The sequence below is a fragment of the Athene noctua genome, chromosome 2 (assembly GCF_965140245.1).
Source record: "Athene noctua chromosome 2, bAthNoc1.hap1.1, whole genome shotgun sequence".
Taxonomy (NCBI): Eukaryota; Metazoa; Chordata; class Aves; order Strigiformes; family Strigidae; genus Athene; species Athene noctua.
The window spans coordinates 38,519,370-38,546,493 of NC_134038.1; the positions used below are offsets into that span (position 1 = coordinate 38,519,370).

Consider the following 27,124-nt stretch of genomic DNA (forward strand, 5'->3'; position numbering starts at 1 on the left):
ACCAGTATTCATTGCCCACTGGGCCCAGATCTCTTTTTGCCTTGCACCTACCCTCACTCACTGCAAATGTGCAGTCTAGGGCAGGTACCCAAGCAAAATCTCCACAAACTAGTTCAGCTGCTAGAAGCAGAATAATACTATCAATGCTAAACCCTCGACAACCTAGTTTACCTTAGTTTCCAGTTATCTTAGATACTGCCTCAAGCCACCTCCGCTTGCTTACACGGAAGCACTGAAGGTTTACATGGGTTCCAAGAATATGAGGGAAAAGAAGTTCACTGGACCTGATTTATCACGAAGTCCTACAGGGGTGAATACATATATAACAAAAGGATAAGACAAAGATAACTGGCTGCTTTATAGATACATAGCAACTTATGTGCTTGACATGTCAAATATACAGTTTATTGGTATATGCTAACACGTTCTGGGACTAGTTTCAGCAGACATGCATACAACACAGTAATAAATTACTGCACTGTGAAACACTGTGAAGCTGAAGTTATCTGATATGGCTTATAAAGTTGTTAAAAAACCTCCCAACTGATATTACTGTAAGACCTGCATTTTGCTCTTAACAAAGACTCTGGAATTCAGTTTATAAATACAGTTCTATAAAACACGTCAAGTATCTGAGTTTGCAGGACATCTGAGCAGCTTGTGCAGGAAGATATACCAAAGCTAAGCTAAATATAAAAGAAAAAAAGCTAAGTAGTAATTCTGTATGGATGTTTCTTAATTCAGCCTCCTGAATCCCAGCTACAGCACGTTCTACTAGAATTGCAAATACAGGCTGGGGTGAACAAACATGCTTTGGTAAACAAGTGCTCTGGCACACAATGCTTTGTAGGTGGGGTCTACTAAGAACAGCAAGAGTTCTTCCTCAAACTGTAGAGATGAGCAAGAACACAAGCACCATATTTGCATTTTCAAGCTACTTACTGGTATTCTATTCAAATTACAATAAACAAGGGAGTTGGTTTGGGGTGTTTGCCCCCCAAAAAAAGGCTCACAGCCTTTTTCCAAAATACCAGCATTTTAAAGGCAGCCTAAGATATACAGAATAGTCCAGATTTGTGTTCGCTATTCTATTAATACTTCTAACAAAAAGTTCATGTCAAAAGACACACGAATTCCACTACAGCACTGTTACATACCAACTTGGACTAGAAAAAAGGTAGGAACAATTAAAAAACTCCACTACCAAAGCAAGAAGCTGTGTCACATAATCCAAAAAGGACAGAGATTTAAGCAAAATGTTGTAAGAGTTTATTATTTGCTGTCCTTACTTTGTTCATTTAGCCATTTCCTCACGTTTGCCAGATGCCCAACCTATTCCCAACCCGCAGAGAAGATGTATTTCCATCTACCAACTACAGTCTGGTTTTTGTTCTCCAAACACAATTACTCTTATTTTCAGTCCCAGGAGCTGTGGGTCAGTGTGTTAAGTATGTATGTGGGTCTGAAATATTAAGTGAGTTTTAGCAATAGATTTATAGATAGATGCATCCTGTCCTCTTATACCAGGTAAAACCAACATAACACAGGATGTCCAAGAACAAGCAGGGACTGAGGACAGATTATCAACTTTCAGACTCTACTAAACAGAATTTTTCTTTAATATACCTTTCTTTTTACAATACGGCAATCTAACAGAAGCCAGTTAATGGAATATTGTAAATCTGAGTATGAAGCATAAGAAACAATTAAATAAATCCCTCTAATCTCGATATTAGCTCAAGATCACTGTTCCATTATGCAGTTTTAAAAAGGAACATGGCTGTATTTAATCTTTCAGGTCAGCAGTTTTTTGATGTTAGCTATTATGGTGTTGGGTGGTAAGGCCCACAGGGAACAAGTAAAGATATTGTAAAGTACAGCATGAAACATGAATACTAAGTAGGAGAAGTTATCACAAAATTGTATCTGTTGACATTTACTTTGATATACATACAGCCATTTTAAAGGGACAGTAAAAGCCAGATTATATAAAAGACATGGTATTTTCTTGCAGTCATTGTTCAAATTAGTCAGATGTTTCATATGAAAATGTTCCTGCACACAAATCCAAGCTACTCTGTTTTCCTTCTATAAGGCATGAGATCAAGTCTTATTCCAACTATAGTTTTCTCCAACAATGCGGTACAAATTGAAGTAATTTTTGTAGATGACAGGGCAATTTTAAGCTTGCATAAAAACACAAAAGAGCAAAATGCCAAAGTTTTCTAATTACATGGCAATCTTTGTGTCAACCTGATTCATTAAATGTTTTTATAAATCTTTGAATTAAGCAAAGAAAAAATTATGTTCTAGAAAGAAGAATTTTGTAAAGCCATGAGTACTCAACATGTTGTACATCTCATGAACGGAAGCACTTGATAAATACATTGTTACTGCATTGGTAGTAAAATACATGAGCTTTGCAGAATCTGTGCAATATTCAGGAAACTACCTAGTAATGGCATCTACCTGATGCAATTGCAATGGCAGTGAGGATGTCTGAACTGGAATATGCACCATGCTAATGGATGATAACAGGAGTGGTGTTGGAGGAGGGTTCTAATATCTTCCACTCTTGGATTAACTGATGAAAATTTAACTTCAGTCTGAAGCAAATACTATGCAAGCGCTCAAAAATCTCTCTGTGCTGCACTAGCTCTGTTTCCCCTCAGGTTTGGGATGAGTCACTAGCACGTTTCTACACCAAATTGCTTCCGATTCAAATGTACCTTTCATTTATATAAATAAGTGTTGCAGTAACAGTCCTTCAAAATACCCACTTCAGAAGTAATGTTTCATCATTCACCTTTATATAACTGTGGTTCTCCCAGGCCTACGCTGCTCATTTTTTTTCTTTGTTTGCCACCAATTTATGCCTACCCACACACAGCCGTTAGCACACCAGAACCGCAGGGAACGCCTGCACTGCTGGCATGGTCACCTCCCCCAGGGAGCCTGGGGTGGCGGGCAGATGTCCAGCCAAGAGGTCCTCACCACGTACTGCCGTTGAAAGAGTCAGGGTCTGTGATGGTTTGACTCTGGCTAAATGCCAGGTATCCACCAAGTCGCTCTATCACTTCCCCCCCCCCTTCCCTTTGTTTTCTCAACAGGGTAAAGAGGGGAAAGAAGATAAACTAACCCTTGTGGGTGAAACAAAAGCAGTTTTAATATAAGCAAAGCAAAGCAAAAGTCCGCGCGCGGAAGCAAAAGCAAACAGATTTATTCTCTACTTCCCATGAAGAGGCGATGTCGGGCCTTCTCTGGAAGCAGGGCTCCAATACGCGTAGTAGTTGCCTCGGAGGACCAAGGGTGACCCCACCCCCTTCCTCCTTTCTCCCAGCTTTATACTGAGCAGACGTCATATGGTATGGAATATCCCTTTGGTCGGTTTGGGTCAGCTGTCCTAGCTGTGTCCCCTCCCAAGATCTTGCCCACCCCGTCCCACTGGGGGAAATATCAGAAAGAGCCTTGGTGCTGTGTAAGCACTGCTCAGCAGCAGCCACAACCCCAGTGTGCTATCAACACCCTGCAGCTCCCAGCATAAACCACAGCACCGTGAGGGCTGCTATAGGGGAAAACCGATTCCAGTTCAGCCAGACCCAATACAGTCTCCACCCCTTATTCCATACCATTTACGTTATGCCCAGGTCCCACATAATATTCATTTATCTATTCCATAAGCTTTCTTCACTTCTTCAGATGTTCAGTGTCTTGGCTTCCATCTGTCAAGATAGATGCTCAGGACAGAAGTATGCTTGACCGTTGGACTCCAGCACCGGCTAGGTTTGGGTCGTCATTGCACGTGTCTGGTTCACTCTTCATCGTTCCTACTTCCTCCATCACTTCCTGCAACATACAACTCATCCCACAGATTACTTTCCCCCCAAGGTTAAATGTTCTTGAGGCACACACTGAGTAGTCCCATCCTCCCGCATTACCCACCAAGTACATCCAGGTCCCTGAGCAAAGACAATCCCACGAGTGGGCTTGCCTTTTCCCAAGGGAGGAGCAATCCACACTGCCTTCCCCAGCCACCTCCCTGTGTGTACTACAGGGACCTTATCTCCTCCCACAGTATGAAGGGGGTTTGTTTGGGCAGGTCCAGGACGGTTAACAGATCCTCTGGTATTAATTAGCCAAGTGGCTTCTGCTAAATTTATATCCCAATGCTTCCATCCCCCATTGTCCAATGCTTTCAACATAGTCTTCAACAGTCCGTTATATCTTTCAATCTTTCCAGACGCTTGTGGGTAATAAGGGATGTGATACACCCACTCAATGCCGTGTTTCTTTGCCCAGGAGTTTATAAGATTATTTCGAAAATGGGTCCCGTTGTCTGACTCGATTCTTTCAGGAGTACCATGTCGCCATAAAATTTGCCTTTCAAGACCCAAGATGGTATTTCGGGCAGTGGCATGATTTACAGGGTACGTTTCTAGCCAACCCGTAGTTGCTTCTACCATGGTGAGTATGTAGCGCTTGCCTTGGCGTGTTCGTGGCAGTGGTCCAATATAGTCAATCTGCCAGGCCTCACCGTATTGAAAACTCAGCCATCGCCCTCTGTTCCAGGGAGACTTTACTCGTGTGGCTCGCTTGATTGCAGCACATGTTTCACATTCGTGAGTGACCTGTGAGATGGCCTCCATGGTCAGGTCCACCCCTCGATCACGAGCCCATCTGTACGTTGCATCTCTGCCAAGATGCCCTGATGTTTCATGGGCCCATCGAGCTACAAACAGCTCACCCTTACGCTCCCAGTCCAGGTCCAGCCGAGCTACTTCAATTTTGGCAGCTTTGTCTGCTTGCTCATTGTTTTGGTGTTCTTCAGTGGCACGCCTTTTGGGCACATGAGCATCTACATGACGCACCTTTAGAGCCACGTTTTCCACTCGGGCAGCGATGTCCTGCCACAATGCAGCAGCCCAGATGGGTTTACCTCTGCGCTGCCAATTGGTCTTCTTCCACTCCTGTAGCCACCCCCACAGGGCGTTAGCCACCATCCAGGAGTCCGTGTAGAGATATAATACTGGCCACTTTTCCCGTTCAGCAATCTTTAGGGCAAGTTGGATCGCTTTTACTTCTGCGAACTGACTTGACTCTCCTTCTCCTTCAGTGGCCTCAACGACTTGTCTTGTGGGACTCCACACAGCAGCTTTCCACTTCCGATGGCTTCCTACCACACGACAGGATCCATCAGTAAAGAGAGCATAACGCCTCTCATCTTCTGGTAACTCGTTATATGGCGGTGCCTCTTGGGCACGAGCCACCTCCTCAGGCTGCACTCCAAAATCTCTACCTTCTGGCCAGTCCATGATCTCTTCCAGGATCCCTGGATGGTTGGGTTTCCCCAGTCGAGCCCGTTGCGTGATTAACGCGACCCATTTACTCCAGGTAGCACTGGTTGCATGGTGTGTGGCAGGGATGTTTCCTTTGAACATCCAATGTAATACAGGCAGCCGTGGTGCCAAGAGGAGCTGTGCTTCTGTACCAACAACTTCTGAAGCAGCTCGAATCCCCTCATATGCTGCCAGTATCTCCTTTTCAGTCGGAGTGTAGTGGGCTTCTGATCCTCGATATCCCCGGCTCCAAAATCCTAATGGTCGACCTCGAGTTTCACCTGGTATCTTCTGCCAGAGGCTCCATGTGAGTCCGTGCTCCCCAGTTGATGTGTAAAGTATATTTTGCACAGCTGGTCCTGTCCGAACAGGCCCAAGAGCTACCGCTCGAGCTATCTCTTGTTTGATGTGCTCAAAGGCTTGTTGCTGCTCAGGACCCCACTGAAAATTGTTCTTCTTTCGGGTCACTTGATAGAGAGGGCTCACAAGCTGACTGTAACCTGGAATATGCATCCTCCAGAATCCCACAAATCCTAGGAAAGCTTGTGTTTCCTTCTTGTTGGTCGGTGGAGACATAGTTGCTATCTTGTTGACAACATCCAATGGCACATGACGGCGTCCATCTTGCCATTTTATTCCCAAGAACTGAATTTCTCGTGCTGGTCCCTTGACCTTGCTTTTCTTTATGGCAAACCCAGCTCTCAGAAGAATCTCAATTACTCTTTGTCCTTTCTTGAACACTTCTTCTGCCTCATTGCCCCACACAATGATGTCATCAATGTATTGTAGATGTTCAGGGGCATCACCCTTTTCCAGTGCAGTTTGAATTAGTCCATGACAAATAGTGGGGCTGTGCTTCCACCCCTGGGGCAGTCGATTCCAGGTATACTGGACACCCCTCCACGTGAAAGCAAACTGTGGCCTGCACTCTTCTGCCAAAGGAATTGAAAAGAATGCATTGGCAATGTCAATTGTGGCGTACCACTTGGCTGCCTTTGACTCCAGTTCATACTGGAGCTCTAACATATCTGGTACAGCAGCACTCAGTGGTGGCGTCACTTCATTCAGGCCACGATAGTCTACTGTTAACCTCCACCCTCCGTCAGACTTCCGCACTGGCCATATTGGGCTATTAAAAGGCGAATGTGTCTTACTGATGACACCTTGGTTCTCCAGTTGACGAATCAATTCTTGGATGGGAGCCAGAGCGTCTCGGTTTGTACGATACTGCCGTCGGTGCACGGTCCTCATAGCAATTGGCACCTGTTGTTCTTCAACTTGCAACAGTCCCACAACAAAAGGATCTTCTGAGAGGCCAGGCAGATTAGACAACTGTTTTACCTTTTCTGTATTCACACTGGCCACACCAAAAGCCCATCGGTATCCTTTTGGGTCTTTGAAGTATCCCCTCTTGAGATAGTCAATGCCCAAGATGCAAGGGGCTTCTGGGCCAGTTACAATGGGATGTTTTTCCCACTTGTCCCCAGTCAAGCTAACCTCGGCCTCCAATACTGATAGTTCTTGACAGCCCCCTGTCACTCCTGAGATCCAGATAGGTTCTGCCCCTCTATAACTTGACGGCATTAGTGTACATTGTGCCCCGGTGTCAATTAAAGCCTGGTACTTCTGTGGATTTGATGTGCCAGGCCATCGAATCCACACTGTCCAATACACCCGATCATCCCTTTCCTCCTCCTGGCTGGAGGCAGGGGCCCTCTATTCCTGTTCTTGGTCGGAGTACTCACTGTCTGACTCTTGCCGTGCCAGGCCGGAGGTTCCTTCTTCAGGATCAAGGGAGGTGATCTCAGTCTTTCTGTATCTGGGAGATCGCTGGTTACTTCCTTGTGGTTTTACACCAGCTACATTAGCAACCTTCTTAGATGTCTTCTTGTTGGCAGGGGTCTTTCCTCGCAATTCATGTACACGTGCTTCCAACTTAAAGGTGGGTTGACCATCCCACTTCCTCATGTCCTCCCCCTGGTCGCGCAGGAAGAACCAGAGTTCGCCACGTGTCATGCGCCTTGGCTTTCCTTTCCCCCTGACTGGGACAGAAGAGAAATGATTTCTTGGGGAGCTCCTAACATCCAGGGCACTCGCCCGTAGAGATGAGGAGGTACCAAGACTCTCTTCAAAGTTCTGAAGCCAGGAAGAGACTGCCTCCACAGTTGGCGTACATCTTAGTCCTTCTCCTGCATCCATTTCTGGGTAGTACATTGCGGCCAAGCCGGCAGAATACGAGGATGGCGCACCTTTAATCACCTTCCTCCACATGGCCCGTGTGCATGGGACATCCTCTGGATTTTTAGGGGCTTCATCATTATCTGGATCACCATAGATGACTTCCATCACTGCTAATTCTCTCAGGTACTGGACACCTTCATCTGCAGTAGCCCACTTCCCTGGGGTGTGGTCCATAAGATCTTCCTTAAAAGGATACCTTGCTTTAACACTTGAAAGGAGCCGTCTCCACAGACTGCAAATTGCTGTCTCCTTTCCAATTCCCCTTTCAATTCCTCGATTTCTAGCAAGGGAACCCAGCTGTTGGGCTTCCTTACCTTCTAGCTGTTGAGCATCTGCCCCATTATCCCAGCATCGCAGCAGCCAGGCAGCGATCCGCTCACCCGGCTGGCGGCAGTAGTCTTTCCGCAGATCTCGCAGTTCTGATGACGTCAGGGACCGGGTAGTTTCTGCCTCCTGTTTCAGTTCTGTTATTCCCTCTTCTGATACCTTTGCTGAAGGACCAGCTTCTTCCTCCTCTTTCTCCTCCCTTATTAATCGAGGGTATGGGCCTGTTGTTCTCCTTGTCCATTGTTTCTTTTTTACTACTGGGGCAATCTCTGTTGTTGTTATTGTTTGAGTTCCCATGTCAACCACAGCCCTTTGAGAGTGCTGAACTGCAGCTCGATAAGCACAGGCCAGGCCCCAGTAAAGTGCTAGAAGTTGTTGATTCTCATTGGGATAGGCAAGGCACCCCTCTATCAGGTGATGTGTCAATTTTGTGGGGTTGCTTGCCTGTTCAGGGGTGAGATCCCAGGCTACAGGAGGTGATAACCGTCCTAGGAATCTGCCCAACTCCTTCCACTCTCCCTGCCACCCAGGAACAGGCCGCCTCAGAGCACATTTTGGCACCGATTCACTCAAAATTTGCGTTCTCTTACACCAAGAGCATACCGAGCTCCACACAACCCACAACAGGCGAACAGCATTAATAAAGAGTATCAATGCACTAACATAAGGATGACTAAGTACCTCGGGAGCCTGCAAAATAAAACCACTCATGATGTTCCCGATTCCTTGCAGCATGTTCCCGAGCTTAACAAAATAAAGATAAGCAGCGCAATAAACAAGCCCGTGACCAGCACAAGAGCTTGTTGCTTAATAACTACTATAGCTACAGCACATTTAATATAAAACTGCCGTTGTTTTGCCCCACGTTGGGCGCCAGAATAGACTGTGATGGTTTGACTCTGGCTAAATGCCAGGTATCCACCAAGTCGCTCTATCACTTCCCCCCCCCCTTCCCTTTGTTTTCTCAACAGGGTAAAGAGGGGAAAGAAGATAAACTAACCCTTGTGGGTGAAACAAAAGCAGTTTTAATATAAGCAAAGCAAAGCAAAAGTCCGCGCGCGGAAGCAAAAGCAAACAGATTTATTCTCTACTTCCCATGAAGAGGCGATGTCGGGCCTTCTCAGGAAGCAGGGCTCCAATACGCGTAGTAGTTGCCTCGGAGGACCAAGGGTGACCCCACCCCCTTCCTCCTTTCTCCCAGCTTTATACTGAGCAGACGTCATATGGTATGGAATATCCCTTTGGTCGGTTTGGGTCAGCTGTCCTGGCTGTGTCCCCTCCCAAGATCTTGCCCACCCCGTCCCACTGGGGGAAATATCAGAAAGAGCCTTGGTGCTGTGTAAGCACTGCTCAGCAGCAGCCACAACACCAGGGTGCTGCCAACACCCTGCAGCTCCCAGCATAAACCACAGCACCGTGAGGGCTGCTATAGGGGAAAACCGATTCCAGTTCAGCCAGACCCAATACAGGGTCATTGTGGATATTTTCATTCTTTCATCCATGTGTCTCCACTGATTGCTTCAGAAGTGTCTTCAAAATCAGAAAATACAAGCACTGTTTGTTTCTCACCCTTACGAGAATAAAGCCTAATTTTGATAAGACAGATGAGGAAGTACTGAGGATAAAAACACATTTTTATGTAATTCTTTTAAAGTCAGAGCAAGCAAGATGGCTGATTGCTGACTCCTGGCTCCAGCATTCCTACGTGCATAATTCCTCAGTAAAGCTTTTCATATACATATTCATATGCATTCATTGTGAACCTGCACAGATAAACCAGCACCACATTTTAAAATCTGGTTTATGAGAAGGATGTCTCAAGTCACACAAACAAGAACAGCTTAGCACTTTTATGGGATAATGGAGTGACAGTAGAGTTTCTATCAACTAACAAAAGGACCAACAACTGAGGGAGACAAAAAGAGAACAAATAAAACACTAAACTAACACCAAAGAGAAAGACATTTTGGATGTTTCACATAAATGCAAACTTGAAAGCATCAACATGCCTACCATGATGGGCTGGTATAGAGTCAAATTATACCTGTGTGGATGCTAGAACTGTGGAAGCATAAAAACAGCGAAATGGTGGGATTAGTGATTTCATTTACATGGGAATATATAAAGTTTTGTTTTATTGCATGTCCAGGAAAGTTGAGAGCAGAGGCCATGACTTCCTGTAGTGTCTGAGTAAAGGGACAGGAAAACATGCAGAATTCCCACTCTTCTACTTTAAGACAAACAAAATTATATGGATATTTTCTTTTGTAAGGAAAAAAAAACAAACAATAAACCAGCCAAGTATATGGGGGGGAGAAATTTGCTACGAAGGAGTAAATCAGGTACTAATAAGAAGTTATTTCAGAGAATACTAGTCAGTATCTTCTGAACACCTAAATCATGGAATTTGTCTTACATTTCAAAAGTTTTCAAAGACTGCTAGATAATCTGCCCAGACCTGAAAAGTTAAGCAGTCAATTTACTGAAGAGCCTTAAAAGAAAAATAGGTCTGACACCGGTCTGTGGTTAAGTCTGCAGTATGTTGGCACAGAGTGTATAACAAATGTGGAAGGAAGTCAGATTAAAGAAAGAAAGAAACAAAATCCCAAATATTGGCTAAGGAGAATAAATAAATAAACCAAGGTCTGAATCCCAATAAATAGATTAAGTAGTATTTTCTTTGCCAGTAGCAGCATATTCTTGGCCAAGACTATTCAGCTTCCAATGAACAACAAAATTAAGACCTGCTATGCTGTAAAACATGAAAACAGCAATAAAAAAGTGCCTGCAACAGACTCAAAGATTCAACCAAGGCACACGGAAAATTTTTTTTAGTAGAACAAGGAAGAGATCTTGAGTTTTCCAAACTTCCAGCACGTCTTTTTCATTATCCCACAGTGGAGAAAGATTACTTGCAAAGTACAGCCTTTTTACTCAGCTAGGAGAAAATAGGCTACTTCTTACTTTCTTCTAAAAGCACCCCAGCCCTAATTCTCATGTGTGCAGAGCAACAGCAGAACTCCCAGTCTACATACAAATGTCTGGAAGACCACTCGCCAACTCCACCAAGATTGGAGCTCCCTAGGAGGATCTGGGTGCACGTGTCAATATGCTCAGTGAATTAGTTTGCTAAAACCAATCTTTAATTAGATACAGGATAGAAAGGGCTGCAAATAAATTATCATCAAAATCACAGTAAGCCTTATGGGGCTGGAGATGTTAGTGCAAGTGGGAGAAAAGGAGACAGAAGCCTAAAAAAGCATTTTGTATTCAGGACAAATTGGCAGATCTTTGCCTACTTAATTATTATATTAAAGCTAAATAGTCTTTTATTTTGGGCACCTCCTTCATCAGAAAAAAGGTTGCAGGCAGTTACACACACTACATAAACACTAAAACCGAATAGTAGGCAATGAAAAAAAAAACCCTTCCCATTTTTGTTGTATCATCTTTCTCATTTACCTTCACTGGGAGGATAATATCTGTCTACCGTGTTACATCTTGCCTCTTCACTTCCCTATTCTCTGTCATCTAGCCTCACCAGATGAAACCCACAGGGTTTCAACCCTCAAGAGGCACAGCTCTTTGCTCACAGCCCCTCTTTTGCTGCTCTCCCCACACATGAATGCCACTGTCACCCAGTCTGTTCAGGATCCTTTACATGCTGCAGCTGTGACTTGTCTTATCTCAACAGCTAGGAATAAAACCCAGAGCACAGTTCTTTGGAAAAGAGGTCATCTTCATTAACTTTGTGCAAAACATCTAGCATAATGTGGACTTGATGCAGCTTCAGGTGCCTAGTGGCTGCCAGTGACCAAGATAACTACATAAATTTACACATACAGGTATTTATTACTGCACACACCCCTCTTATCATGCTCAATAGACTACACGGTAATCCTTTAGAGTTTCAAAATCGACTGACCTCGGTCGTAATTGCTGGTTAGGACAACCGGATCCCTTTCTTTTCAAAGAGCAGCAGCGTGTTGCAGCTTTAATTCAAAGGAAATCCTGCATGGAATGACTTCCCATAGCAGGGTGGAAGTGTTCTTTCTGCCTTTTTCACTTATCCTGGATTTGAAAAAAGTGAATGGTAAGCTTTTACCATCATTGGTGTTATCAAGAGTGAATGTGCCAAGACTCAGTTCTCTCTCAGGACCAGAACACTGTACAGCATTCCCCTTTCAAAACAGCAAGGGAGGCATTTACAGTTAATGGCCAAGGTCGATCAAGCCACACAACTGTTATCTCTGATGCAGTGGTTTTTTTAAACATTTTTACTTTCATTGCTGTAACAAGCGGTGGAAATAAATCCATGGCTGGAAGAATTTGGATCCAGCATCTGACCTTTGTACAGTACCAACAACTTGTGACATGAAATCTGGACTAACCACGGATGGGCTCAGGTTACAGACCAGAAATGGAGATGAGGTTAGACTAGATGATCTTTAATATCCTCCCCCAACCCAAAGCATTCTGTGATTCTGTAAATCGGAAAGCACGCCCTTTCTTTATTTTTTAAATTGATGTTTTCCACTACAGTAGACCCACTGTGCACAATGACAGATGTGTGGTTGGCCGTCAGCAGAGTCTGAAATGCAAGAACAAGCCATTTGCACTAACAGGGCTAATCAGTTTAAACAAGAACAAAGCCATTAAAAAATATTTAGCAGCACCAGGATTATTTGTTTGATATCTCAAATCTACATATCAAACAGCTAGCAACTTGGAAATAAAACAGAAGAGCCTGAAATGGTAATCTAACAACACGTGGTATCTTATAGCCACATGATGTAAGGAGCAAAGGCCCATGAATTGTCAGGAAGCTTACTGTCGTTTAGACTCATACTTCTTTTTTATTTCAATAAAATTTACTAGCAATTTTTTAATTAAAAACTTGGAGAAAATACAAAAGGCAGCAGATAATTTAGATTTGTTTCTAGATAAATGGAGAACAACCAGTTCAGAAGACAAGTTGACTAAACCTCATGAAATCGGAGGAGAGGGAGCTCATAAATGTAACAAAGACAAATGTGAACATACTCAGGTAGAGAGGAGACTTCACAAGAGACACTACTAACAGGAGAGACACAGGAGCAGTTCATCCACAAAACAATACAACAAGATAATATGTGCTTGTGCCCTGTAAAAATAAACAGCAGAAGTTGTAGCACAAGACTTATTTGTCAAGATAGGCATATAATGTGAAAACACATTGCTAGCAATAAGTATAAAATCTGCATAAGTACATAGGTATGAGAATCAGCATGGTTAAGATAGAATTATAATGCAAATAATAAAAAAAAATGGTTACCAATAAAAATAATTCTTATTACCAATATGTTTACAGTTCAAGAGCAAGAAAAAACCTTGCTGCCCTAGTCAACACAGAAAAACTGATGAGAGATGACATCCAGAAGGCTACCATGTTTAGGGTATCAGTCTTCACCAGAGAGGGTCAAATGCAAGAAGTAATTAGCATAAGTAATAGCAATGACAGGTAAGATTTCAGGGCGAAGGGGACAGAGAGAGAGAATGTGAATGAAAGTGTGTCCAGGATGGAAAAAGTAATCAAAACAAAGCAACAAAAATCAACAGGTAAGAATATTAGAGACCAAATGAGTCAGTTTAACTTCAAATTTCTGGAGAAAACAATCCAGAACAAATTAATTAGAAGCACCTGGAAGATAATCTTAACTAGCAGCCAAAAGAAAATTGTTAAATCACATTGCTAACTTCCTTTGACAGGCCTTCAAGATAGGTTGGAAAGAAACCACAGATGTCACATCTGTCCTTTACTAAGGCTCTGACACTGCCTCAAGATATTTTAACAAACAGACTACAGATGCAAGAAGAATAAATATTAGTTTAGGATGTGAGAAACAAAGGTTAAATATATCATCGTCAGGATAGAGTAGTGATCTGGAAGGATGGAGTGTCATGTATCAGATTACATACAAGACACTGCCCACAGGCAGGAAACATCAAATATAGAAATACAGGATGGGAAACAAGACAGCAGACTACAGCGACTCATAAGAGACAAATATCATTCTGTTGTAAGAAAGACAAAGATTGTGATGCAATATAAAATAAAAAACCCGCAAGTGTTGGCATGCAAAGCCTGAGCATAATCTGCTGAATTAAAAAAAAAAAAACGCTTCTACTTTACTCTGTGTCTGAATACCTAGGAAAGATGTCGACCCTAGAAAACAGTAATGAGAACACAAAGTAGTCTAGAAAACGTGACTTATGGGGACGTTGGATGGACAAGCTAGTACAGGTGGGAAAAAAACAAACTTAAGGGATAGCCATTACATTGGAAGACTACTACAAAGAGAAGGGGATTGTCTCTTCAGTCAGCTATGGATAGGACAAGTCCTAACGAGCTTAAAATGAGCACAGGAAAGGCTCAGGTTAAACACTGGAGGAGAAGAGACAGGAACGTTAAAAAAAATAATGGAAGGGTAGTGAAGCATTGGAAGAGATTCTTCTGGGAAGAGCTTTAAAAACAGCTTTTTATAAAAGCTTTTTAAAAAAAGTTTTAAAAGACAGATTGCACCTCTGGGGCAGAGATACGACCTCTTGATACTGAGACCTCATGGCTGGGAGCAATGTTCTAGGAAAGAGATGGTAGCAAACAAGAAGTGAGGGGAAGGAAACGTGGTTTGAAAGCACAGAGAGAAGAAATACTGGGGGAATTCAAGTGACAGGCAAGAAACCGAGAAAAAGATGAAAAATGAGACTTCCATTTGCGGGGAGAGTCATTTTAGAGGTGTGTTACACTTTCACGGGAAACTACTTATGAGGCTGCACCTGAAGTCAAGAGAAAAGGCAGGCTCCAGGTGCTTGCGTCTTGCCTTGCTGTGTTTTTTGTTCTGATGTCTATCTTAGCAAGTAACGCAGTGCAAGAAAAGCACATCCACAAAGAGGAAAACAGTTGATGGTCAGGATGCAGCATCCACACTACCCATGTTGGTCTGGCAGGTTTTGTATGTTTTGCTCCAAGCCAGCTCTAGCCTGGTCCTGTGGGCAGGACATCTGTTTGTAGATGTAGGTGTTAAAAACACTCCTGCAGAACATCTTCTAGTCTGACTTAATCTGAAAGGAATTCAGCTCACCTTACTCAAGATCACCCAGCAAAGTGAACCAAAATGTGAGGGATGTAATTCAAAAGCCAGCTCCTGAACGGAACTAATACAGTAACACAGACTCACCCTAAGCCAAACCAAAGGAATCCAGGGACCAACAGTGGCATCCATATGGCAGAAAGCTAAGCAGGACATGTCAACCGTAGCAGACCAGAACAACAATGCTTGCTTCAAATGATAGGTCTAAATACTTTGCAGCAACAAGCACGACTGGAGTGACAGTGTTAAGTGTCTAGGCACCAGGCACCGACTGTTTCAAGACAGCATATTGACCATTTTAACTGACATCTGATGTGACATATGGACACCTTCAATAAGTCTGTAAATAAATTGTAACAAACCATCACAATGTTTTCATTTGACAACTGCATTTGCTTTAAAAGAACGCTGGTAATAATATTTTATTTCTTTATTTTCTTTAAATGAGGACCTATGTCGAGGGACTTTCTGACTCATATCAAGTAAAATAGCAGAACCAAAACAAAAGGCCAAGTACCCAAGCCATCAATCTTTCCCAGCTGCTGAGTCATAAAGCAGTAGCCAAGACAAAGAACTTTCCAGTTTCTCACTGCCAGTTCCTAATTTCTTATCAACGTATTTTCATTTCATGATGCAACTTTATTTTCCTAAAGAAGGGTCAAATTGTGCACATGTCTGTGTGTGTGTGTGCGCCTGTTTAGATTCTGAGCTGCAAGGCCACACTCTGTTCCTTATCAGGCCACTGCTCTGTAGCTTCTGAAATATTCAGAGCCTTCAGAGTCCTTGTCAAGGACTGTTTTGTTTCTTGCTCTGTGCACATCATGCATCCAACATGGTTCCCTGAATAATTATCTGGGCTTTGACTGGGTGGTTGATGATAGAATTTCTTTCGGGTCACTTCAAGTGATGCTCCCATGTAAAACAGCAAACTGATTTTTGCACACATGGACAAGTTTACAGCTTCATTTCTGAGTAAAACCCCATGTTACGAGATTCCTCCATCCACCTCTATTTTAATTCTTTATAAACAAACACACATGAAACATCGGGTAAAAAACCCACAACCAACATCAACTAATATCAACAAATACAATTAGAATGTTTGCACAGAAATTATAGATACCTTTTAATACATGAGAGAAGCTACAGAATTCCCATGTAATTAAACATCGGGAAAAATGGCTGAGGGCATCAAACATAAGACCATCTTAATTGAAGATCCTAGCCAGCTCATGTTGCGGAGCTATGTTTGCAAGACAGGCATTATTCTTGTGAAGTACTCCACAAGTTTAACATTTTAAGGCTGATTATGAATTTATAATAGCATCTGTCAATACACATAAAATGCACTTAAACACCCAGATGCTATGACCAAAACCAAATAAATCATAAATTTGAAGTTTGCTGGAATTGGTGAGGTTAAGTCAAGCTTCTACTTTTAATTTACATTACCTTGAACGTGTAAATTAACATCCAAACAGCAAAATTTAATTTTAATCGGCTTGGATTGTAGTTGAACTCCTTCCTTTGCAGTCTGCCTTCTGATTTTAATTGGGTAGAAAACTACTGTAAATATTTTCTTCTTTCTCACCCCTTCTTCCCAAGGTTTTTTATAAACAAGTGAGGTATTGTTTAGCTGCTATGCACTATATCCCACACACCCCAAACGAAAACAGAGAGAAAGTATGCATTCAGATTGCTAAAGAGCACTCAGGTTCTTAACACATTTTTTGATCATACACAGCAGAACAACTTGCATACCTCGAAACACATTGATCAGTGCAACTTATAGCATTTTTTAGCTTTGCTTTTCATTATCTGTGTAAGGAGAGAAAAGTAGGCTTGGAAACTTCAGCAAATGAGCCTAAACAGATTTGCTCAGTGGTCTCCGAGTCTCTGGTCAACAGCTCTGTGCTGTTCAAAGTCCAAGTACAAGTGCATCACTGTTCTCTCATTTAAATGTAGAATAATTCTAGGATTCATGGCAATGCCAGCTTAAACTTAGCTCTAAAGAAACCCTTTGTTTTCAAATAAATCAGTGCCTAGTTTTAGATAATTCTATAAAGAATCCTATTCATCCACCACATCACGTATTGGTTAACATGAAAAGAGCACCAAAGAGGCAGCCAACCTCAAAAAAATTCTGAAGGAAAGTGAAGTTAAACCAATCTATCCAGCATATGCCTTTAGAGTTACATATAATGTGTGTGGACACATACACAAGATGTAAAACCTCATTGGAAACAGCACAGTTTCATCTTGATAGAAACACTTAACACTAAGACAGTTGAAAATTTTGGAGCACACTGGCCACGCTCTCGCCTGAGCAATGTACTGTCACTGCTGCAAGTTATCACATGATTTTCAAGGGACACCACCAAGGGACAGTTTTGGGTCCCCTGACAGAGAAACCCCTTACGTTTTCAATCAGGGCTCTAAAAACAGAAGGATGGCAGGAAGGAGTTGTTACACCCAACAATTCCAAAGACAACAGATACTCTTTCATGAGGGCTAATTGACGAGGGTGAAGTTTACATGGTTTAATATTAAATGCTGCTTAACAATTTCCATGCTAGCCTGAAAATCCAGAACCCCTTGTAAGAGCAACTGCTCAAGCTATATTAGTTATTTACTGTATCAGCTCAAGCTATATTAGTTATTTACTGTATCAGCAAACACCATTAGATTAATTACTTAAACAAAACACTTAAATAGGAGGGCCTAGTATTTGGGCAAAAAGAAAAAAAATCAGGAGGCAAACTGGATTCTAGGCTGTCAGCACCTACTATAACTCTAGATAACGTCTTCTGTTTCACCCTCATAAAACACTGCTATATACTCTTTAGCGCTAAATGCTCTTTTTACTTCCCTTTTATGAAAACATAACTTTTTTTTTTTTTTTCTATAATATAATCAAGATGCACCATTACTACTGAATCAAGGAAGCAGAAGTCTCCTAGTTCTTTAACACTCTTGTCTTCAGACATTTGACAGTCTGGGTACTTTTGCCAGGTAGACTTTATTTCTGAACTGTTCTAAATTTTCTCAGTTTTGTAGTTTCTGGTAGCATTGCAAACTCATAAACTTAATGCATTTTGCAAGGTATGGTTAAATCCCATCCAAAGGGAGTACGCAAGTTATTTTTTTCTTTAATTACCTCCTATCCCTCTTCCATGCTCTTCCCAACATTAAAACAAAACACATACCATAAACTGGAAATTCCACAGCATTTAAGTAAAAGCATTCATTTTCTGAATGCTCAGTCCTTACTTATTTACTAAATTTGGTATGAAACATATTTTAGGGCTTGATAGTGATCCCAGTTCATAAATACCTAACATCAAGATGCCAAAAAAAAAAAAAAGGTCTAAACTTAAACTATGATAATCTAAATACACAGTAGTTTTGTCAGTCTTGCAGACTGAGTACATTCACATTTAAATACATATGTCCAACATTCCTGCACTTAAGCAGGAATGACACAGGGCAGGGAAGAGGCCAGAAGACAGACCACCAAGGGCTGCAGCATGTGCTCTAGGAGGTAAGTTGAAGGCAACTGGGCTCACTCAGCCTTGAGGAGAGGAGGCTTCAGGGGCACCTCACAGCAGCCTCCCAATGTCCCAATGTCTTTGAGAAGGTTACCAAGACAGAGACAGACTCTTTGCTGCATTGCACTGCAGAAGGTAAACCACTATAATGACAGGTTGCCCAGAGGGGCTGTAGAGCCTCTGGATTTTGGAGGTTTTCAAAACCCAGCCAGACAAACCCCTGAGCAACCCTGTCTGAACTCAGGGTTAATCCTGTTTCGAGCAGGAGGTTGCACTCAGCACCTCCCAAGGTTCCTTTTAACTGGAATAACTGCATGATTTAAGACAGTGCTAAGCAGCACTTACCTCCTTCAGCCTACCTTCCTAGCTCAACTGAGAAATGTCACTGTAATACAATGTTATATGCAACATCAAAGGGACAATAATTCTCACAAGTCTCCCAAATGCTGGCAATTTCTCATTAAAATACCAATTTGAGCAAAGATTAATGATGCAAAGCCCTGAAATAGCAATCAAGATAGTTTCTACAAATTAAGAACTGTATTTCGAACCGGTGCCTTGTTTTCACAGCAAACAGGAAAGTTATGAGATCCCAGAAACTGGCACACAGTTTGCATATATTCAGATGTCAGATTTTGCATCCTATATTATATTGATAAATATAATACTTTGGAGTGATTTCAATCCCACACTTGTTCAATAAACACTCAAATATGAGGTATAACTCTATGGGGCACTGCAAATCTATTCTGATGCACCTGCGACATTAGCAGCATTGCATCCAGAATCAGAGGCAAAGCCTTCCTTGGTCTGATGTCTGATCCAAACTATTTTGCAATTAACAATACAATTAAAGTGTTTTAAATACTTCTGTTGCCTCAGTTATTTCACAACAGTGAACAAGAGATGGAGAAGTACCGTTGAAGGAAAACTGATTGCAAGAACTGGAAGACAGAGCAGCAGCAAAGCAGCACGCTGGTGCCTCATAAGCAGATGGAAATGTGTTGGTCTTGCTTCTCAGCGAAGGCAAAGGCTCAGAAGTTGGTACCCCTTTGGTCTACTCCAAGAGAAACGTAACGGTCTGTAAAGTTACGCAACTTCTGCAGTGGCAGCATTTTGCAATAGTATTTGGCAAGGCTCTTAGCACTAGCAGCTTGCCAGTCACCCTCAGAGTTTCAAACAACACTGCCAAGAAATAAGATATATCTTTGAATAAAGGAGCTTTGAAATAAATTTAGACACGAATCTTGCTTATCCACACTCCCCCCACCACCCCAAGGTGTTTTCCTGCCCTAAAACAAAGAAACACTGTAGTTGCAAGGCATTTCAAATATGAGGCAATGAGGAATTTCCCTCTCCTCATCAGATGATGATCGCAGGGTGTCTGAGACCCATGTGAAAAGATCACGTGAAGATAGAACCTTTACTTCTTCCTTTGCGAAAGGCTAGGGAGAAAGACTCTCAACACAGAACTGGGTGAGGGAATGGAGTTACAGGTGAGATCACAGACACTCAATCTGTGGTATGGATCAGTTATGACAACACCTAAAAACCTGCATAATTCAAAACTGCCAGGCTGACACCTATCACCACACAAATATACCGAAAGAGAGAGGTGGCCCAGGATGGAGACTGCTGCCCTGGAAATGGGGCTTTCTGGCAGGAAACACTGGACACTCTCCCCACTTCAGCTTCAGAGCTGAAACTCCTAAGCCAGGACTACAAACAGCTGTCATTACCCACTCCATACCTCTGAGCCCATTCTTCTTCTGGGCCTGGTTTTCTGCTAGAGCAACTAGCCAAGTGTTGCTCCTCTCTTCAAACATGGAGGCTGTCATGGAAATTCTCCCTCTCACCCTCTCATCAGTAGCAACCAAGCACTACATCCCAGCCCTCCTCCCAGGAGAACACACAAACTGCTGCAAAAGTCAGGTTCTGGGCCTCCCTGGTGTCAGCCTCAGGCAACCTGCTGTATCTTCCATGAGATGGCCCAGGTTAAACACAGGGGGAGAAGTGTTCCCTTCCACTCGCTCACTTCAGCCTACACAACAGCTGTAGAGGTGAGGGATGTGGGCTTGAACCTCTCGGGCACAGGGACTGCTAGAACACCAGTCTACTTTTCAGACAAATCCCACCACCAGTAGCTCCTGGTGAAAGGTGAGCACTGACTCCTATTCTGGTCATGTTTTAAAATGAAAGCCTATACAACTGCATTTTGAGACACAACCAATCCTATCGGTGCATGTGTTTACAGTGTGCTTGCCAGGTGTCCCAGTTTTTTAATCTCCTAACAGCTTTGATGCTCAACTACAGCAGCTCTAGATAAGGCGCTTAAGAACTTTCTGCTTAAAGACAGAGATCCAATACATTTAAGACACTTTCAGAGTCAAGCAGACACGGTGTTAGGTGGTCTGGAAGACTTGGAGGGATAAATTCTGTTTGAGAATTAGGAATGTAAGCAGGAACCTGATTAACATATTTATAATGTTCTCGCAGTATGCTGAAGCCCTTCAGATCTACTTTGAAAGTGTTAAGTGTTTGCTTTGCAGATTATTGGTCCTGCACATGAGTCAGGGCAATCCCAAGCACAAACAAAGGCTGGGCAGAGAATGGATTGAGAGCAGCCCTGAGGAGAAGGACTTGGGGCGGTGTTGGTCAACGAGAAGCTCAACATGAGCCAGCAATGTGTGCCCACAACCCAGAAAGCCAACCGCATCCTGGGCTGCATCAAAGAAAGTGTGACCAACAGGTCGAGGGAGGTGATTCTCCCCCTCTACTCCGCTCTGCTGAGACCCCACCTGGACTGCCATGTCCAGCTCTGGAGCCCCCAACATAAGAAGGACATGGACCTGTTGAAGTGCATCCAGGGGAGGCCATCCAGAAGACGAGGAGGGGGATGGAGCATCTTCCCTATGAAGACAGGCTGAGAGAATTGGGATTGTTCAGCCTGGAGAAGAGAAGGCTCCAGGGAGACCTCACAGTTGCCTTCCAGTACTTAAAGGGGGCCTACAGGAAAGATGAGTAGGCACTCTCTATAAGGGAGTGTATGGATAGGATGAGGGGTAATGGCTTTAAACTGAAAGAGGATAGATTTAGATTCGATATAAGGAGCAAATTCTTTACTGGGAGAGTGGTGAGACACTGGAACAAATTGCCCATTGTGGATGCTCTCTCCCTAGAAGTGTTGAAGACCAGGCTGGATGGGGCTTTGAGCAACCTGATTTAGCAGAAGGTGTCCCTGTCCATGGCAGTGGGATTGGAACTAAATGATCTTTAAGGTCCCTTCCAACCCAAACCATTCTATGATTCTATGATAGGGATACTACTTAAACTAGAACAAAATTAATCCTTCAACACAAACACTCAAAGTACTAACCTCAAACAAAAACAACATACTCATTTACTACAGCTCAGTCTGTATAAATATATAGGTTACTTATGCTAGTTTCTAGTTCCTCGGTCTATAGGAAAAAAAAAAATCATAGCAGTATAAGTCTTCAATAACTTAGGAATGTCCAAAAATGAAGTAATAAAAACAAACAATAATGACTTTCCTTTTGGGAAGTGCCCACTCCTTAAAAATAACATTTTTCTAAATGACAAATTAGACAGCTGAAAATAAATATTCATTTACAACTACAAATACATGTAATCTGGTCTCTATTTACATGCAGAAATGCAGGCCATTTGTATATAAAATAGCTTGTAGCTGTGGGACAAAAACACCCTAGTACTTGCATGCAAATTGTAAAACTGAAACCATCTGGAAAATTATCTGGGATATAGGCAGGATCACCCAGGAGAAAGCTGATGTGTAGATATGGCTGAAGGATCACAGCTTATTAGAAGCTTATTCTGTATGGTTGGGATGGAAAATAAGATTTGACATACCCTCTTATAGAGTGATGATTAACGTGAACCTGCAATTAGCACACATGGTATTATAAAGTGAAAGATGATTTCCATCATAAATCCTAGATCCCAGGGGAGTCAAGAGTTGCTTTGCATCTATTTTTATTTACTAATACCCATGACATTTTATTTAATATACTTTATTTTTGACTCTCAGCATATCCTATTGAAATATCTTGTTGCTGGGTCAAGTGAGTTTTGGAGGCTTGCAGCTACTCCAGCTAGCTAGGCTGAAACAACTCTGCATATTAAAAACCAGCAATCACTATTTTAAACATATGCCATTACAGTCAAATTATCCACCTACTTGTGGACTGACTTTAAACAAGTAAAAAAATGAACAGAGTAGTAATTTTAAAGTGCCCACATCTTAAAACTTGAACTACTAGCTCCCTGCAATGCATTATTTTATAAGCAGAGTAGGCTAGAACCACCCAACTAATGTCCCCCGTAGGTCCTTTGAAGACCTCTGTTCAGTAAGACTTGAACATCCAGCTTTGTCAGGCTTCTTAGAAAGATACCTGTCCTTAGAGAATGAAAATGCAGAGAGTGACAGTAAAAAGCAACAACTTCCATCAGTTATTGTTTATCAGAATGAAGATCCCCTCAGAACAGCATAACTAAAAATTAGAAGTCTTGCTGTACTCCAAATGCAGCCCATGTACACACCAGTCTACCTAAGACTCCTTCCCCTCAATAAATGTTTAATCCTCTTTTGACAATAGATACTGAATTTATTAGATTAGCATGAAAGAAATTAAATGCAAGGGCTGTTAGCACCTATTTTGAGTGTCCAATATAAGTGACAAGGCTATTTCAATGCTCAGACCATGTTAACAAAGAGCCTGTAGCACTTACTGGGGAGAAATACAGAGATCACTGACTGGTTTTTGCTGCCAACTAGTGCATATTCCTGCTCTTCATACACTCCCAAAAATTAAAAGAGCCTAGCATAATTCAGACAAAAAAACTCCATCTCTGCAGGAGCACATAATTCTCAGCAAGGGGAAGCCAAGGAGTGCTGCTGACCAATGCTCATGAAAGACCTGAGCCAAAGACACCATGCAAATGCAAAGTCACACATGTGAATGTTACAGGATACTCTTTCAAGCCCCACTAGTTCTCTCCCTAATGCACATCTTCCACGTCTATGACAGAAATTTACCTTCCCTGTAAACGATCTGTGCAGAAAGTAACAATACTTTGCAACTCCTTCTGCACAGGAGGAGAAAACATGATTTTAATTTTCTCCGAGGGTCTAACCTTCTCTCATACTCAAGGTGTTTAAAGGGTGCAATTCCAGGCCATGCCTCTCTGACACAGATACCACTAGAGAGATCACAGACCCAAACTGTGGGAACTGCTTTTCCTCTGTGAGGCACGAAGCAAGGCGAACCACCAGGGTCTCCCCATCCTACTGGGGCACCGGGAAAGAGCTCCCTGGAAAAGGGCTCTGTCAAGTGCTCTGAATGTAAATGCCATGTCTCTTAAACGTCTGTTTCCAGCTTGGCATTACTGTCTATATGGAATTAACTAGTGGAACTGAAATGGGAGTTTGGTGCTGTCTGTAGTTGCAACCCAGAAATCCAACCCTCCCACACCCAGCCAGCCATGCAAAATAAAGTGTAATACGAAAAACTACACATACACACAGTAACGTATAAAATCAGGGGAAGAGTACTAGCAGGAGCAAGCAACACTGCTGGAAAAAGGTGGGAATAAAAAAAAAAAAAAAAGACGAGGGGATGTGAAATGTGGAATGACTTTGCAACTTCTTTGCAAAGATAGTATCTAAAACTATACCAGCTGGGGGAAAAACACACACACACACACACACAAAACCACCAAAAGAACCCCACACCAGCTTTTCCGTGTTTGTTTATCCATCTGCGAGCACTTCGCCCCCAGCCCGTAACTGGATCCCCGCGAGTGGAAGCCGCACGCCCACGCGGATCAGCGTTTTCCTGCGTGAACAGTCCCACCCCCCACCGCCCCCCACCCTCCGCAGAAGCTCGGCAGGGCCACCCTCAACACACCCCACAGAGACGGCGGGGGACGGCAGACAAGCGCGGGTTCATTTTCAACAAAAGGGAGGCAAACCGGCCCCGCGTCCCGTCCACACACACACCCCCCCCACCCCTCCGGCGGCCGCTGAACCCCCGCGCCTCCGGACGGCCACCGCCGGGCCCCGCGTACCTGCCTGCCTCCCTCCCGCCGCCCGGGCCGGGCCGGGCCGGGCCGGGGGGTGTCCGTCCGTCCGTCCGTCCGCTCGCTCGCTCGAGTGGCCTCTTCCTCCGCGCCGCCGGCCCTGCCGCGTCAGCCGCGCTCCTCCTGCCGCACCCCGGGCTGGCGGACTCCCACCCGCGGGTCTCCCCCCACCACAGCCCCCCCCTCGCTGGCGCAGGCGGAGCCGCTGTCGGTGCCGGTGTCGGTGCCGCAGCCGCCCGCGCCTCCCCACGCCACCGCCCCGCACCCACCAGCGCCCCCCCGGGCGGCGGCGGGCGGCGCCCACGGCGGGGTCAGGCGGGGACTCGCGGCCCGGCCCCCTCCGCCCCGCCCCGCCCCGGCCCAGCCGCCTGCCCCCGGCCCGGCCCCGGCCCCTAGCCGCCTGTCCGGGCCCGGCCCCGGGACCCCTCCGGCCCGGGTCCAGCCGCCCTCCGCGGCCCGGCCCCGGGCACTCTCCCGCCCAGAGCCGCTGGGCTGCAGCTGCCCGAGGCACGGGCAGGGGCAGAGCCTGCGGCCGGTGCCTGCAGAGCCTGCGGCCGCCGGCAAACACGAGGCCGTGGGCTGCGAGGCCGGATTACCGGCCGCCTCCGGTTAAAGCGGGGGATGATCCCGGGCGACGCGGCCTTCCTTCCCCACAGCCGGCACACGCCGCGCCTCGGGGGCGGCTGTCGAGGGGCTGCGGCGCCGGCCCTTCGCCGAGACACGCGAGGAGTTAGTGACTCCTGCCAGCCCCGCACGCCTGGCCCGCAGCACCCCGCCCGCTCCCTCAACTCCAGAGCTGTCGCGCCCGGGCACAGAAAGCGAAGATGGATTTTCGACGCCAGTATTTCATTCATCAGGCCGGCAAAACTGAGTTAATGGGGCTGGAGGAAGGAAAGAGACCTTGGAGACATTAGCCAGGGTGCAGAAGCATCCTCCCCCTTCTGTCTTCTAGGCATCATTTTGCCTTTTTTTCCTTCAATAGTCACTTTCAGTGCTCGTTTCTTACAGCAGGATGTGGTAAAAATAGACTTATCAGTATGTCTTGAGCAACATTTGTTTTCTCTTTTCTGGCTGCTTCTTCCTGCCATGCTTTTTTCTGCACATACTACCACAGGATGCAGCACAGAAAACCCCACCCCACCCTTAATTTGCGCTATCCTGCCTCAAAACACTCGCGTGTATCAGATTCATGGTTCTGAGTATGGCCAGCTGAGGTGCACACATGCCACACCTAAGATGGTACCAGCCTGCAGGCTTCACAGAACAAGGAGAATTTCAGGGAAGCCTCAAAGAAGGCATGCGAGACAAGCGAGGTTGCTCCAAGAACAGACAGGGCACAGGTAAAATTTTTGAGTGGCAGAAAGAGGAAGGCAAGAGACCACTGAGAAAGGCAACAGCTCTTGGGAGTACTGGGGGATGAAAAGCTGGACATGAGCCAGCAATGTGCGCTCACAACCCAGAAAGCCAACCATATCCTGGGCTGCATCAAGAGAGTGTGGCCAGCAGATCGAGGGAGGTGATTCTCCCCCTCTGCTCTCGTGAGATCCCACCTGCAGTGCTGTCTCCAGCTCTAGAGCCCCCAACATAAGAAGGACCTGTTCAAGTCAGTCCAGAGGAGGCCACGAAGATGAGGAGAGGGATGGAGCATCTTCCCTATGAAGACAGGCTGAGAGAGTTAGGGTTGTTCAGCCTGGAGAAGGGAGGGCTCGGGGGGAGGCCTTATAGCGGCCTTCCAGTACTTAAAGGGCGACTGCAGGAAAGATGAGGACAAACATTTTAGCTGGGCCTGTTGCAATGGGACAAGGAGTAATGGTTTTAAACTGAAAGAGGATAGATTTAGACTAGATGTAAGGAAGAAATTTTTTACAGTGAGGGTGGTGAGGCACTGGAACAGGTTGCCCAGAGAGATGGTAGATGCCCCATCTCTGGAAACATTCAAGGTCAGGTTGGATGGGGCTTTGAGCAACCTGGTCTACTTGAAGATGTCCCTGCTCACTGCAGGGGGGTTGAACTAGATGACCTTTAAAGGTCCGTTCCAACCCAAACCATTCTATGATTCTATGATCACTGTAACCTTCTGTTTCTCATAAGTCTTGCATACTTTTAACATTACATCTATGTAGCTGTCCTTGATCCATCTTCCACGTGTAATTGTTTAGAATGCAGTCACATAGAAAACTATTTTCAGGATAACTTCCAAAATACAGATCTCCAAACAAAAAAGTTCTGCAGTTTGACCCATTCAAGAGATCCACCCCTGTTATGTGGAAGTAATGCTAAGTAGTGACAGGAGAGGTTCTTGCCATATTATATACTTGCAAGAAAGTGTTTGATTAACACAACTAAACCTTTCCTGTAAGGCCTAGATTTTCAGGAATTAATCTTTCAGTATTAGAACACTATTTCCTCATTGGATTAAATT

At 44.2% G+C, this 27,124-nt stretch overlaps 1 protein-coding gene across 3 annotated transcripts in view; it reads right to left on the bottom strand.

Annotated features, from left to right (window-relative positions):
• The window catches only part of SGK3 (serum/glucocorticoid regulated kinase family member 3), a 69,753-nt gene extending 44,910 nt beyond the window's left edge, over positions 1 to 24,843 (bottom strand). For 2 of the 3 annotated variants that reach the window (XM_074898875.1, XM_074898869.1), the window contains exon 1: positions 24,691 to 24,843. The gene's annotated coding sequence lies outside the window, so the exon portion shown is untranslated. Of the gene's footprint in view, positions 1 to 16,486; positions 16,532 to 24,690 lie in introns of those variants that run through there. The other variant, XM_074898872.1, reaches the window with a different exon arrangement.
• Positions 24,844 to 27,124: the final 2,281 nt, after the last annotated feature.